The sequence below is a fragment of the Cryptomeria japonica genome, chromosome 7 (assembly GCF_030272615.1).
Source record: "Cryptomeria japonica chromosome 7, Sugi_1.0, whole genome shotgun sequence".
Taxonomy (NCBI): domain Eukaryota; kingdom Viridiplantae; phylum Streptophyta; class Pinopsida; order Cupressales; family Cupressaceae; genus Cryptomeria; species Cryptomeria japonica.
Window position 1 is genome coordinate 826589703 of NC_081411.1, and position 15861 is coordinate 826605563.

Consider the following 15861-nt stretch of genomic DNA (forward strand, 5'->3'; position numbering starts at 1 on the left):
GGGAAATGATACTTGATGGCTATATGCTTTGTCCTAGAATGCACCACCAGATTCTCTTATATATTGATGGCACTTGAATTATCACACCAGATGAGAATAGGATCAGTGATGTCCACCTATATATCTTTGAGGGTCTGCTTCATCCAAAGCACCTGAGAGAAACATGTAGCAACAAAAAAGTATTTTTCTTCAGTAGCTGATAAGGAGACTAAATCATGCTTCTTACTATTCCATGAGACCAACTGGTCACCTAGGAAGACTGCACCACCACTTGTGCTCTTTCGGTCATCAATGCAACCTGCCCAATTAGCATCAGTGTATGATTCCAATATGAATTCCACTTGTTTAGGGTACCACAATCCATAACTGAGTGTTCCTTGTAGTTACCTAAAAAAATTTCTAACTACATTTATATGTGGGGTAAGTGCACCAAGATGGTGAACAAAAAGGGAGGTATAAGTGGCCACTTTTTTTTTTTTTCTGAAAATAGGTAAACCCGAAATTCAAAGAGCTATTTGAAGGTCACGCACTCAAAAATAGGAGTTAAAAAAAGAATAAGAATTGTATTACTCTGAATCTAGTTTCTAAACTACTAATTTTTTAAAAAATTGGATAATATTAAGAGGGTCAAACCTTTCACGCATGAAAAACTGTTCCTGAATTTTTCAGAAAAATATAACATAGTTGTTTTCGTGCACTGCACAAAATCTATAGTTAGCTTTTGTATTTTGCAAAACCCTTTGGTAGGATGACAGGTAAGAGTGAGATCTAGAAGTTGTGTATTTTTTTGTAATTTTTCGTCAAGTATTTTATTTTTTATGATTTTTGGAAGTGATTGCATCCTGAAAATTTGGTACCTGTTCGTGCGTTGGGCATAACTTGCATCAAAATAATCAAAAATGCAAATTTTTTTTTAAAGTGTATAGAATCTAGTGTAGAACAATAATATATAATTTATTTTGAATTTGGTCAGGTATATCAAAATTTATTAAAAAAATGGTAGACATGTCTGTGAGGATTGTCAAGGCACTGATAAAGAAAATTAAAGTTTACTATGCTAATGTTGTCCAAAAATTAAAAAATGTATATGGTCAGAAAACTAAGAAAATGTGTGAGATTATGGTGGTAATTTTAGAGATACCCACTTCATCATTTGTAAACCTAATGACGATTAAGTCAAGAAATCATCATGGAGGATGAAAAAATGTGTAAAGGAACAAAAAAGGGGGGAAAATGGGCTTGCAAGCCTTAGGGTCGTTTTCCAACCCTCTTACCAAGGCAAAATCCGCACGGGTTATGAAGACATAATAATGTATGCTTGTAAACTTAGCATTTACTACACATGTTTTAGACATACCTAGATAATATGTGTTTATGTATGTGTATATATGAATATTTATAGTTATATATACATATATTTATATAGATATATGTATATATGTTTGTATACATCCATGTACCTCTTCTTTTCCTCTCTCTCTCTCATCTTACTTCCCCCATCATTGTCTTTGTCTATTCTGAGCCCTAATTATCTTCCTTGAGTTCTATCTCATCTCTCTCCCCCTCACACTTCTCTATTTTTTTATTCTCTCAACCTTTTCTCCTTCTTGTTCTCTCTCTACCTCATGTCTCTCACCCTCTCTCTCTCTCTCTCTCTCTCTCTCTCTCTCTCTCTCTCTCTCTCTCTCTCTCTCTCACACACACACACACACACACACACACACACACACACACACATTATCCTATCCTATTCTCACCCTCTCCCACTTCTCTCTCTTTCTCTCCCCCTCCCTCTCCCTCTCCCACCTCTCCCTCCCCCTTTTGTTATCTTAAATCTCTCTTTCTCTCCTCTCTCTCTCTCCCTCTCCCTCTCTTTATCCTATTCTCCCCATCTCCACCCTCTCTCTCCCTTTCTCTCTCCCTCTCCCCCTCTCCTTTTCCCAATCTCCCTCTCTCTCCCTCTCCCCCTCTCCTTTCCCCAATCTCCTTCTCTCCCTCCCCCTCTCCTTTTCTCCCTCTCCTTTTCCCAATCTTCCTCTCTCTTCCTCTCTCTCTCCCCCTCTCCTTTTCCCAATCTCCCCCTCTCTCCCCTCCCTCCCTCTCTCCCTCTCCCTCCCTCTCTCCCTCTCCCCATCTCCTTTTCCCAATCTCCCTCTCTCCCTCTCCCCCTCTCCTTTCCACAATCTCCCTCTCTCCCTCCCCCTCTCCATCTCTCCCTCTCTCCCTCTCATTTTCCCAATCTCCCTCTCTCTCCCTCTCTCTCTCTCTCTCTCTCTCTCTCCCTCCCCCTCTCCTTCTCTCCTTCTCTCCCTCTCCCCCTCTCCTTTCCCAAATCTCTCTTTTTCCCAATGTCCCTCTCTCTCCCTCTCCCTCCCCCTCTCCTTTTCCCAATCTTGCTCTCTCCCTCTCCCTCTCTCCCTTCCCCTCTCCCTCTCTCCCTCTCTCCCTCTCCCCCTCTCCTTTTCCCAATCTCCCTCTCTCTCCCTCTCCCCCTTTCCTTTCCCCAATCTCCCTCTCTCTCCCTCTCCCCCTCTCCTTTCCCCAATCTCCCTCTCTCCCTCCCCCTCTCCTTCTCTCCCTCTCTCCCTCTCTCCCTCTCCCCCTCTCCTTTTCCCAATCTCCCTCTCTCTCCCTCTCCCCCTCTCCTTTCCCCAATCTCCCTCTCTCTCCCTCTCCCTCTCACTTCCTCTCTCCCTCCCCTTCTCCTTCTCTCCCTCTCCCCCTCTCCTTTCCCAAATCTCTCTTTTTCCCAATGTCGCTCTCTCTCCCTCTCCCTCCCCCTCTCCTTTTCCCAATCTCACTCTCTCCCTCTCCCTCTCTACCTCCCTCTCTCCTTCTCTCCCTCTACTTCTCTCCCTCTCTCCTTCTCTCTCTCTCCCCCTCTCCTTTTCCCAATCTCCCTCCCTCTCCCTCTACCCCTCTCCTTTCCCCAATCTCCCTCTCTCCCTCCCCCTCTCCTTCTCTCCCTCTCTCCCTCTCCTTTGCCCAATCTCCCTCTCTCTCCCTCTCTCTCTCTCACTCCTTCTCTCCCTCTCCCCCTCTCCTTTCCCAAATCTCTCTTTTTCCCAATGTCCCTCTCTCTCCCTCTCCCTCCCCCTCTCCTTTTCCCAATCCTTCTCTCTCCCTCCCCCTCTCCTTCTCTCCCTCTCTCCCTCTCCTTTGCCCAATCTCCCTCGCTCTCCCTCTCTCTCTCTCCCTCCTTCTCTCCCTCTCCCCCTCTCCTTTCCCAAATCTCTCTTTTTCCCAATGTCCCTCTCTCTCCCTTTCCCTCCCCCTCTCCTTTTCCCAATCCTTCTCTCTCCCTCTCCCTCTCTCCCTCCCCCTCTCCTTCTCTCCTTCTCTCCCTCTCTCCCTCTCCCCCTCTCCTTTTCCCAATCTCCCTCTCTCTCCCTCTCCCCCTCTCCTTTCCTCAATCTCCCTCTCTCCCTCCCCCTCTCCTTCTCTCCCTCTCTCCCTCTCCCCCTCTCCTTTTCCCAATCTCCCTCTCTCTCCCTCTCCCCCTCTCCTTTCCCCAATCTCCCTCTCTCTCCCTCTCCCTCTCCCTTCCTCTCTCTGTCCCCCTCTCCTTCTCTCCCTCCCCCCCTCTCCTTTCCCAAATCTCTCTTTTTCCTAATGTCCCTCTCTCTCCCTCACCCTCCCCCTCTCCTTTTTCCAATATCGCTCTCTCCCTCTCCCTCTCTCCCTCCCCCTCTCCTTCTCTCCCTCTCTCCATCTCTCCCTCTCCCCCTCTCCTTTTCCCAATCTCCCTCTCTCTTCCTCTCCCCCTCTCCTTTTCCCAATCTCACTTTCTCTCCCTCTCCCCCTCTCCTTTCCCCAATCTCTCCTTTTCCCAATCTCCCTCTCTCTCCCTCTCCCTCCCCCTCTCCTTCTCTCCCTCTTTCCCTCTCCCTCTCTCCCTCTTAGTCTCCCTCTCTCTCCCTCTCCCTCCCTCTCCTTTCCCTAATCTCTCTTTTCCCAATCTCCCTCTCTCTCCCTCTCCCCCTCTCCTTTCCCCAATCTCCCTCTCTCCCTCCCCCTCTCCTTCTCTCCCTCTCTCCCTCTCTCCCTCTCCCCCTCTCGTTTTCAAAATCTCCCTCTCTCTCCCTCTCCCCCTCTCCTTTCCCCAATCTCCCTCTCTCCCTCCGTGTCTCCCTCTCTCCCTCTCTCCCTCCTCATCTCCCTCTCTCCCTCTCCCCCTCTCCTTTTTGCAATCTCCCTCTCTCTCCCTCTCTCTCCCTCTCCCTCTCCCTTCCTCTCTCCCTATCCCCCTCTCCTTTTCCTAGTTCTACATAGCCTGTATGGGTAGAACTAAGGCCAAAACTTCTAGTACTACATAACCCGTATAGGTTATGAGAAATTGTGAATGTTTACATATACATTTCCATAACCCATATGGGTTATGGGAAAATTGTTATATATTTTAGTCCCAATGGCCTAAAAAATAGTATTGCAAGTTGTTTGAAGGCCCCACTACTTTTGCACATGATTTTCTAGGACAGTAATAGTCAAGTTTTCATATTCTTTTGTCACTTTTGCTTTGGAATGATTGATTTTGAAGTTATTTTATAATTGTTACTTTAGATAATAACAAAATCATGATCATTTGTTGTTTTTTTGCTTTGATTATGATTTATTTGTCTTGTATTTTTTTATTTTTTTTAAGTTATTTTATTATTGTTACTTTAGATTATAACAAAATGATGATCATTTCTTGTTTTTTTGCTATTTGATTGTGGATTGTCATCATGATGTTATGTGTAGGACAATGGGAAAGAATAAGAGAGGAACAAATGAACAAAGAGAGGTAGCAAAGGAAAGACAAAGGGAGCGTATGAAGAGATTACGTGAAGGTACGTCATCTAATGCACCTAATGAAAGTGATGAACATTCAACAATTTAAATTGATATGATTAATGCACCAAATCAAAATGATCAACATATACGAATTCAAATACATATGATGAATGGACCTAATGAATGCAATGAACATACACCATTTGAAAATGATTTGGTGAATGCACATGTTAATGAAATTGAAGAAGATATACCATTTGAATTTGATGTGATCAATGCACATAATGCACCTAATGAAAATGAAGAGCATGCACCAATCTTAACACCTCTTAGAATAATTCGTAGAAAACCAAAGTTCCTAATAGATATTGATGAAAATATTGTGAAGCCAATGCATGATAAAATTTTTGAAAGAACTTGAAGAAGAACGGTTAGAAGAATTTGGAATAACTATTTTTGAAAACTTAAATCAAAGTGGAAGATGCCAATTAGTTGTTGAAATGATAAAAAATTTGAAATTTAGAGAGACAATGAAAATTTTGGGGTTAAGAACATCCAAAATTAATAGTGAAAGAACCATTGTGAGAAATCTTTTTGATGCATACCAAGCCATCGGTTCAAAATCACGCACTAAAGATGCTAATGTTACTCGTCGTGTCCTCACATCAACCATAATGGGAAAGGAAATGAAAAAATCTCATTTAATAAGAAAAACAAGCAAGTCATTAAGGATAACTAGAACCACATTACACTATGCCTTAGAGAGGCGAGGGAAAATTGAGAATCCTAACAATAATTCTCTTTGGGAATTCTCTAGTAGACTCCCACGCAAGGACAAGGTTGTTATTGATGCACTAAGAATGTTAATTGAGAGATTTTGGCATGACAACACAAGGGTTTCGCCCAACCAAAGAGATGTTGTTAGAAGGCGAATTGGAATTAGTAATCGTGAGCCACATCCAAAACACTATTTAGATACAACTCAAACACAATTTTATGAAAGGTTTCTTCAAAGCTTTCCTCAAATTAAAATTAGTCAAAGATTTTTTGAGATGACAAAACCATTTTATGTTAAGATTAATCATTCACATACTACATGTTGTTGTAGGGTCCATGATGAATTTTCCATGCATTATGATATTTATCGCTATATCTATTGTACTTTACACACTAACGATGTTTTGCAAGAATGTGGTCTACAAGCACCTCCTAAGTCACCGAGAGAATTTATTTCAAATGTACTATGTAGACGAGATGATGGGTGCATTTATTATAAGATGATGTGTTTGAGAGGTTTTTGTCCTACATGTGGTGGTTTGCAACAGTTGCATAGATGCCTACATCTGGATAGCACACATGAAATTGGTAAGGAACTAGTTTCTATTGGAAAATATAAGTCAGTAATATATGGTGTTAAAGATGGAAAAGAATTAAAGAGGTGTGAGTTAGTGAAAAGGGATATATGCATAGCTGATTTTATGAAGATGTTTCAAGAGAAACTAGTATATGAGTACATAGGTCACACACATAGAGCTAGATAGTTAGATGAGAAATTCAAGTTGTGTAAGGACACTTTCCCCCTCAGCACTATTGTCTCTGTCATTGATTTTGTTGAGAATTATACACTAAAGCCACAAAATGAAGTACAATCTATGTATTACCACTCTACACAAGTTACAATTTTTGTACACATAGCATTAATGCATGCACATGATAGCACCGAGGAGGACAAAAAGGTTATAAGAGAATATCACTTCTATATCAATGATGATCGTACACATTCCTCAGATTTTGTGCAAGAATGCTTTACAGTCTTCTATGATAGTTTATGATAGTTTAAGGGAAAGAGATATAAGATACAACCAACACTTAATATGGTTGGACAATTGCACTGCACAATTCAAGAATGCAAGGGCACACCTAGCATAAACCTGACCACCTGGATACACTTGCGCTGACGGTTCATTCCCACAACAAGTAGAACGAAAGATGCACTATTTTGCCACCTCTCACTGATAGCTTTTGACAGTTTTTGATGCAATAGAAAAAATCTCACCATTACAAAACGGAATCGAGTTGCCCAAAACCGAGATAGGATTTTGTAGGCAGTGATAAAATGACTCCATAGGTTCAAACGGATCATCCATAAGTGCCACGGTCTCTAAGTTACACTATGTCAAAGTTTGACCATTTTTTCCACTTTGAGTGCTCAAGGGAAAACGTCGCTACAAGGTGGCCCGTAACAATCGGACACCTTAGGGAGTGAGATAAGGGCACACCTAGCATAAACCTAACCACCTAGATGTGCTCACATTGACGGTTCATTCCCACGACAAGAAGAATGAAGAGATGTACTATTTTGCCACCTCTCACTGACAGCTTTTGACGGTTTTTGATGCAACAGAAAAAATCTCACCACAAGAAAATGAAATGGAGTTGCCCAAAACTAAGATAGGATTTTGTAGGTAGTGATAACATGACCCAATAGGTTCAAATGGATCTTTCATAACTACCACAGTCTCTGAGTTACGCTACGTCAAAATTTGACCATTTTTTTCCGCTTTGAGCACTCAAGGGAAAACGTCGCTACGAGGTGGCTCGTAATGATCAGATGCCTTAGGGAGAAAGACAAGGGCACACCTAGTGTAAACCTGACCACTCGGATGCACTCATGTTGATGGTTCATTTCCATGACAAGCAGAATGAAAGATGCTCTATTTTGCCACCTCTCACTGACAGCTTTTGACAATTTTTGATGCAACAAAAAAAATCTCACCATTACAAAATGGAATCGAGTTGCCTGAAACTGAGATAGGATTTTGTAGGCAGTGATAACACAACCCCATAGGTTCAAACAGATCATCCATAAGTACCACGGTCTTTGAGTTACGCTATGTCAAAGTTTGACCATTTTTTCCGCTTTGAGTGCTCAAAGGAAAACGTTGCTACAAGGTGGCTCGTAACGATCGGACACATTGGGGAGAAAGACAAGGGCACACCTAGCATAAAACCAACCACTCAGACATACTCGCATTGACGATTCATTCCCACAACAAGCAGAATGAAAGATGCACTATTTTACCACCTCTCATTAACAGCTTTTGACGGTTTTTGATGCAACAGAAAAAATCTCACCACAAGAAAAAAAAATGGAGTTTCTTGAAATCGAGATAGGATTTTGTAGGCAGTGATAACATGACCCCATAGGTTCAAATGGATCATCCATAAGTGCCACGGTCTCGGAGTTACGCTACATCAAAGTTTGACCATTTTTTCTGCTTTGAGCGCTCAAGGGAAAATGTCGCTACGAGGTGGCTTGTAACAATCAGATTCCTTGGGGAGCGAGACAAGGGCACACCTAGTGTAAACCCAACCACCTGGATGTGATCGCGCTTATAGTTTATTCCCATGACAAGCAGAACGAAAGATGCACTATTTTGCCACCTCTCACTGACAACTTTTGACGATTTTTGATGCAACAGAAAAAATCTCACCATAAGAAAATAGAATCAATTTTCTCAAATCCGAGATAGGATTTTGTAGGAAGCAACAACATGACCCCATAGGTTCAAACGGATCATCCATATGTGCCACCTGAATGCGCTCGCGCTGACGATTCGTTCAACTCTTCTTTTATAGGTGATGAAATGATGAACTTCACTCCATAAGCATGAAATGATGAACTTTAGCATGAAATGTCTTAATTGGTTCTTGAAATGATGAACTTCACTCCATAAGCATGAGTTTATGAAATAATAACTTCAGTCCAGTCTCTTCACGCATGAAGGACTCAAAACAAATTCACTCAATCAAAATATAGAATATCAACATTACCGGTATCAGTACTTGGGTATACACAATATGAGCAATAGATAGTTTAAAAGTATACACCATATGAATTACAAGTAATGAACAAATTGGATCATATTTCAAGACATATACACAACTAACAAATTTGATCACATTTCAATAGCAAATAACTAAGTTTCAGGAATATCATGTTTCATATATATCAATGAACAAATTGGATCGAATATCAAGTTTCATATATATCAAAATGAAAAATAATCATGTAAATATATCAAAAAATGGCATCAAAATGTGGCATGTGCCATGTCTGTCAAAGTCGATATATACATATACAAATGTCAAATATATAAAAAATTGGCCCTTCAATGACCACAACTATAACTATATGTCTCTATTTGTATCTAGGACTATGGCGGATCATCAAAATCGACCCTCTTCGAAGCAGTACGTGGCTGCAAAAGGACAATTCAAATGTCTAATCAGATATATTTTCTCAATATAACATCAAAATAACAAAATACTGAACTCTAAATTGTTTGAAGTTGAAATGTTGATTACCTCATCTTTGTCTTCTACAATTCGGTGAGGCTGATGATCCGTGGGATGTCCTGCAGGAGGCTGTAACTGGTAAAACAACATTAATACATGTTAATGACATATATGTCAAATAAAACATAATAACTAAAAATGAATAGACTAAAAAACTAAAGCATACCGGAGCCTCAGATGGATGTGTTGTGGTCGTAGAAGGCAAAGTCACAGATGAATCAGTTACGACCATTTCCTATATCCATGGTAAGTGATCCAAAAGGAGTTAACTAGACGGTTTCAACTCCGTTGCGCACTTAGTGAAAAGGAGTTGATATAAGATAGACATACCTTTTGCCTTGGTCGTGTTGGATCCCATAATATACGTGTAGGACTTCTACTAAAATGGAATGGTAGAATAACAATAGGAAGTTTGCAAGGGGCCTGTAATAGTTTAAAGACAATCATACAAGTTAATAACCCAAAGTTGTTGACAAGCTAGATAAAACAAATATTTTTAACATATGTAGAAAAAATGCACACCGAAGCCTTGTATAGTTCTCCTGTAACCTTAGGAGGCCTTGTGAAATCTAATGCAGCTATTACCATTTCCTGTATGAAAAATGATAACATATGATATAGACATAAAAGGATTTAGTTATTTTGAACAAGCAAGAATGCAATCCAAAGTGAATATGAAGATATCACCTCTTCCCTCTGTTGAACCTCATCGACATCAGGTGCATTCATTAATTCCATAAACCCCATATGTTTCTGTATATAGAACAAATAAATTAAGTGCATTTATCAATATCTACATATACATGTTTAATCATAATACATTTCAACAATTGAATTTAAATTGTAGTTTATTACCTTCTATCGTTTGGGTGTCTGAGAGGATATCTTTTTCTACCTAAGAGTGCTAGAGGATGGCTTTCTCACACGAGATGTCCTCAAGGCAGGTGGGGTAAACTAATGGAAAAAAATTAACATAAGGGAAAAGAGCATGTATTTAATATATCACTTAAGTAAAAAATATATAAATCTAAATGGTACCGCATAGCTATCTTGGCCAAAGTCAATGGCTGAAAGCGTGATATCATCAAGTTGAGACATCTTAGCCACTGATAAGCCCTACAAAATATCAAGTAATGATACATATAATTAAAAAATATATATTTTGAATCCAATGTATTATTATATTTTTAACAAATTTACAAATCTTTACCTCTGGTGGCGAAACTACTCATGACCGTGGAGTCGACTGAATAGTATGTGGTGTAATCCCACCACCTGTTGCACCCTGCAATGCATTTTATTTATATGTCACTTTAAATTGTTCTAAAAATAAAAATTCATTTCTTTTTATAAGATTTAGTCACTTAATTGATAACATGTCATAAACAGAATTAAACGCACCTGTGTCTGATAGAGAGGGTACAACATATTGAGTAGTTCATCAGTGAGGGCCACATCCTCTATAGTGGAAGCATGGTATCTACTCCCACAACATGTACATGAATGAGATGTCCCACCATCCTTGTCCGCGTTAGTGTCTACACGAAAACATACACCCTGGCAGATGGGGCACATATGCTAAATGGGCTGGCTCGTGCCAAATGATGCATGAGGTGCTACTGATGAAGGAGGTGCCACCGAGGAAGGAGGTGCTGCTGATGAAGGAGCTATCGCTGATGAAGGAGGTGTTGTAGGTGCTGGTACATCCTCTGCTCCGACCAGCTGTGTCCCATGCTGAACAATGACATCAGTCAATGATGCAGCTGCTTGAAGAGTCTGTAATTCCATAGACTCCTTCAAGGATATAAGGACAGTGACATGAACCATGGGTTTAGGAGTTTTACGCCTCCTATGTTGTGGATCTACCACCCTATGGGCCCCAGGTCTATCCTGCATAGAGCCTCTCCCTCTACCCTGAAATTGTCAGATGTCAAAGTAATTCGGCTTCTCGTCGAGGATAAACTCACAATACAACCTTCTCAAAAAATAGAGAGGCACCTCCCAATTATTACAAGGTGGTTGGTCAAAGACCATATACCACCTATCCCAAAAAGCATCTTTCAACCTAGCATGAACATACCAATGTATAGGAAACCAAGTCGTATTTAGTTCTAGGTTGTTACTGGTAACAGGATCGGTGAAAAGAGAACATATGTCAGCTTTAACTATGCCCTTTTTCTTCACTTGATCATATGACAACCGATCTGCATAAAATGCTCGACATCTATCCCTCCATGAACCCCATTTCATAACCTCCCTAGATACCTCATTTGCACTATTAGCCAATGTTTCTAGTGTTCTAGCAAGGGTTGAGTGGTGCTCAAGCTTAGAGGTCCTCAACCTATTCACCAAAATAGAAATTTGGGCACTATTTTGTGTAAGCCGATTGATGAGATCCTCTTGTGTGGTATCTACATGATCTAATGGAGGACGTGGATGGTTTTAGGGTGGTGGTGGTTGTTGAGGAGCAGCATTTTCAGGATTTTGAGGTTTTTCTTGTTTCTCTTGTGCAATATTAACAGGGTTTTCTTGTGTTGCTTGTGCAGGAGGAGGTCTTTGTTGTCTATTTCATTTTTGGGGATTGCTTGAAGAATCTGACATCAAATTAATAAAAACAAAACTTAAATAAATTAAAAAACCCTAATATAATTAAAAAGAAAAGAAAAATAATCAAACAAATCAAATCTTACCTGTTCGATGGGGTGCCATTGTTGAAAATTGCTTTTGATGATGGGAAAATGAAAAAATTTTGCAAACTCGTGCGGGTTCAATGCTCTTTTTTGCTTTTCCTTGCTGTTGTTCCACGGGTTTTGGTGTTGAAAATGGCCAAAACCCATGGCCTAACAAAAAAAAATATGTTTCTCAAAACCCATATTGGTTTTGAGGAACTTTTGGTTTTTTTAATTGTTTTTCATCTAGGCTTGGTAAGGCTTGGTGTTACCAAGCCTTGCACATTTTTGAAATTTTAGAACCCATACGAGTTATGAATTTTTTTAATTTTTTTTGGCATGTGGCCACTTTTCTATTCACCATCTTGGTGCACTTACCCTGTGACTGCTTTGGTGCATCTTCAAATCGATCCACCATGCACACTACCTACACTCTACCTGGTCTAGAAGCAGTTAGGTACAATAGGTTGCCTATCATGGATCTATACAATGTTTGATCCACCATTGGTGATTCATCATTCTTGTTTAATTTGCTTCCGGTCACCATGGGGCACTTACCAGTTTGCAATCCTCCATTTGAAATTTCTTCAACATATCCTTTGCATACTTGGTTTGTGATAAAGATTCCCTTATCTTGTTGCAATATCTGCAAACCAAGGAAGTATATAAATTCACCAAGCATTGACATCTCAAATTTTGACTGCATCTAAGCAGAAAATTATTTGCAAAGAGTGTCCTTATTGCTTGCAAAGATAATGTCATCTACATACACAACCACAATGATCATGTGGTTTCCATCTTTCTTTATGTATAAATTTTTTTCAGCACTCCCCTTTTTGAATCCTTGCTCCTTCAGGTATTGATCTAATCTTGAATACCCTTCTATAGGAGCTTGCTTTAAACCATACAAGGCCTTCTTAAATTGACACATAAAGGTTTCATCACCATGTAGAAGAAACCCTTCTGGTTGTTGCATGTACACTTCTTCCAAATTTCCATTTAGGAAGGCAGATTTTACATTCATCTGATATACTTTATAACCCTTGTAGGCATAAAAGGCTAGAAATTTTCTAATTGCTTCTAATCTAGCTACCGATGCAAATGTTTCTTTAAATTCAATGCCCTCTACTTGAGAGTATCCTTTGCACACAAGTCTAGCTTTATGCCTAACAATTTTACCTTCTTCATTCATCTTATTCTGTTAGACCCATTTAGTGCCAATGATTTTCTTGTCTTTTGGTCTAGGGACTAATTCCCAAGTCTTGTTCTTTTCAATCTGTTGTAGTTCTTCTTCCATGGAATCCATCCATTCTTATCTTTTCTTGGACTCATTGAATGGTTTAGGTTCTACTTCATTCATGTGGAAAAAGTTGACTTGTTCATCATTTCGGGCAAGTATTCTTCTAGTCTACACACCATCACTCTTATTTCCTAGAATTTTCTCATTGTGGTTATTCAAGTGCACATACCGGTTGGGACCCTTTTGGATGCTTCTTACAGTTCATTGTCTGACTGAGTTTCTTCACCTTCATCACCTGAATCATCATATCGGTTTACCTATGATTTACATTCTTTGTGCATATCCTCATCAACTCTTACATGCACAGTCTCAATGACTCTTCTTAGTCTTTTGTTGTACGATTTGTAGGCTTTTCTATTAGATGAGTAACCAAGGAAGATTCCTTCATCACTTCTACAGTTAAAACTACCTAGACCATCCATATCTCTCTTAATAAAACACTTACTTCCAAATACCTTGAAGTATTTGACTCATGACTTCCGATCATACCACAACTCATAAGGTGTCATTCTGCTATTTGTTCTTAATTGAACCCAATTTAAAGTATATGTAGTAGTATGAACAACTTTCTTCCAATATGTTTCTGGCAGACTGGCCTCATTTAACATGCTTCTGGCCATCTCCTTGACTGTCCTATTCTTCCTTTCTACCACCATTTTTTTGAGGTGTCCTAGGGGCTGAGTAATGCCTTCTAATTCCACGTCTTTCACAATAATCTTCAAACTCATTTGACATAAAATCTCCACCATGGTCTGATCTTAGACATTTTAGCTTGCACCCACTTTCCTTCTCCACCATCTTATTAAAGGTCTTGAATCTATCAAATGCTTGTGACTTATCTTGCAGGAAAGTGATCCATGTCATTCTTGAATAATATATCAATAAGGAGCATAAAATATCTTTCACCAGCAAGAGCTCTTGTCCTAGTTGGACCACACAAATCTATATGTACAATTTCAAGTGGTCTTGAGGTATTGTTCTCTTTTTTCCTAAATCTTACCTTAGTCCACTTCCCTTTCACACATTCATCACAAAATGTGGTTACCGGTTTGATGATAGGTGGAATATTTCTTACACACCCCTTTTTTCTTACTGCAACTAAGTTATCAAAGTTTATGTTGCCTAATATTTGGTGCCACAAATAGCTTTCATCAACCTATCCCATCATGCATTGGGACTCATAATATTCCTTCAGATTATAAACATTGTCATATGTTCTCTTTCCGTCTGCCACAACCTGACCGGTACACTCTTTCTTTATCTGGTAGCTAGTAGAGTCAAAGTTGAATTTATAACCTTTGTCACACATCTGACTCACACTCAATAGATTGTGATTTAAGCCTTCGACATAATATACATCATGTGCCTTCAATTTTTCATCAATATTTAGAGTACATTTTCCCTTTATTTTGATGGATGAGCTGTCTCTGAATCTTACTGAACCACCATTTCAATCTTCAAGCTTGATAAATTTATTTTTATCACCGGTCATGTGGTTTGAATAGCCAGTGTCTACAACCCATAGATTTTTCCTTTCAGTATGTAAGGCAGTCTACACTATCAGACTTGATTCTGCCTTGTCATTTTCTTTCTTAACCCATACCAGTTTGGTTTCCTTCTTGTCAGCTGCTATTTTGTGCTCTGATTCAACTACCGATTCTTGATCAGGATTTGTCTTCTTCTGCTTGATCTTCCCATTTTACAAAACTTTTCTATATGTCCAAACTCTTGACAGTTATAGAATTTCACATTTTCATTTAAAGATGAATCTTTAAAATTATTGTAAGGCACCGGTTTATTCTTCCTACATTCAAAAATCTTATGACCATATCCATTACACTGATAATAGACAACATTCATATCCCAGAATGCATTAAAAACATTTCTACTTTCATAACTAGGCTTATTGATTAATCTACAGTCAACTATTCTATGCCCAAATTTGTTACACCAATAACAATAACCATTAAAGTTTGAAACATACCGGTTAGGTTGCCTTGGTCCTACAAACGAATGCCTCATTGAGGCTCTTCCCTTCATGTTGTTGACATTTGTGAATCCTTCATGGTCAATTGTTTCATTTCTCCTTGGATTTTCATGTCGGTACAATGAGTGTGGCCTCCGGTTCATTTCTTGTATATACCGGTTTATGTTCCAATTTCTAACAGCATCTGCATATGTCTTCTTATTGGTATCCTTGCTTACTGTGAATGTCTTCTTGTCTTCACCTTCATTTGAAGAAGTGAACTATATCTCCTTATCAGATGTGTCTTTTGAACTTTGACCTTCTTAAAATCCTAAGCCACCAATATCTTTGGATTGCTTTTGTTTGCTAAACATTTTGTCGAAGGCTTCAGTGTTGCCTTCATATTTGCTTCTCACTTTATTTCTTCCTTACTTTCTTCAAGTTCCAAACTGAACTTCACTATCTCTACTTCCAGATCTTGAGGCTCCTTTTTCTTCTTCTGAAGATCAAAGGATGTAACTTCACATATCCTCTTGGTTTCTTCTAGCTGAAGTTTCAAGTCAAATATAACTTGATTGGACTCATCAAAGGATTGCTTCAAGAGGCATTGTTCATCTAGAGCAACAAACTTGAACTTCTTTAGTTCTCTTCTTGTTTTAGTCAACTCCTCAAGAGTACTTATAAGATCACCTTCTAGATCAACTTCAGCCTCAATGTCTTCTTCTTCCTCATCTTCACCAACCGGTTCATCAAGTGCCATAAAGAGACTAACTTCTCTTTCATTATCTTGGTAG

General features: G+C 39.4%; 1 long non-coding RNA gene across 1 annotated transcript; it reads right to left on the minus strand.

Annotated features, from left to right (window-relative positions):
• Positions 1-9145: 9145 nt before the first annotated feature.
• On the minus strand, positions 9146-9547 carry LOC131856341 (uncharacterized). The gene is made up of 3 exons (XR_009358439.1): positions 9463-9547; positions 9299-9367; positions 9146-9207 (listed from the first exon to the last, which is right to left on the minus strand). It is a non-coding gene; the product is annotated as an uncharacterized LOC131856341 (long non-coding RNA).
• Positions 9548-15861: the final 6314 nt, after the last annotated feature.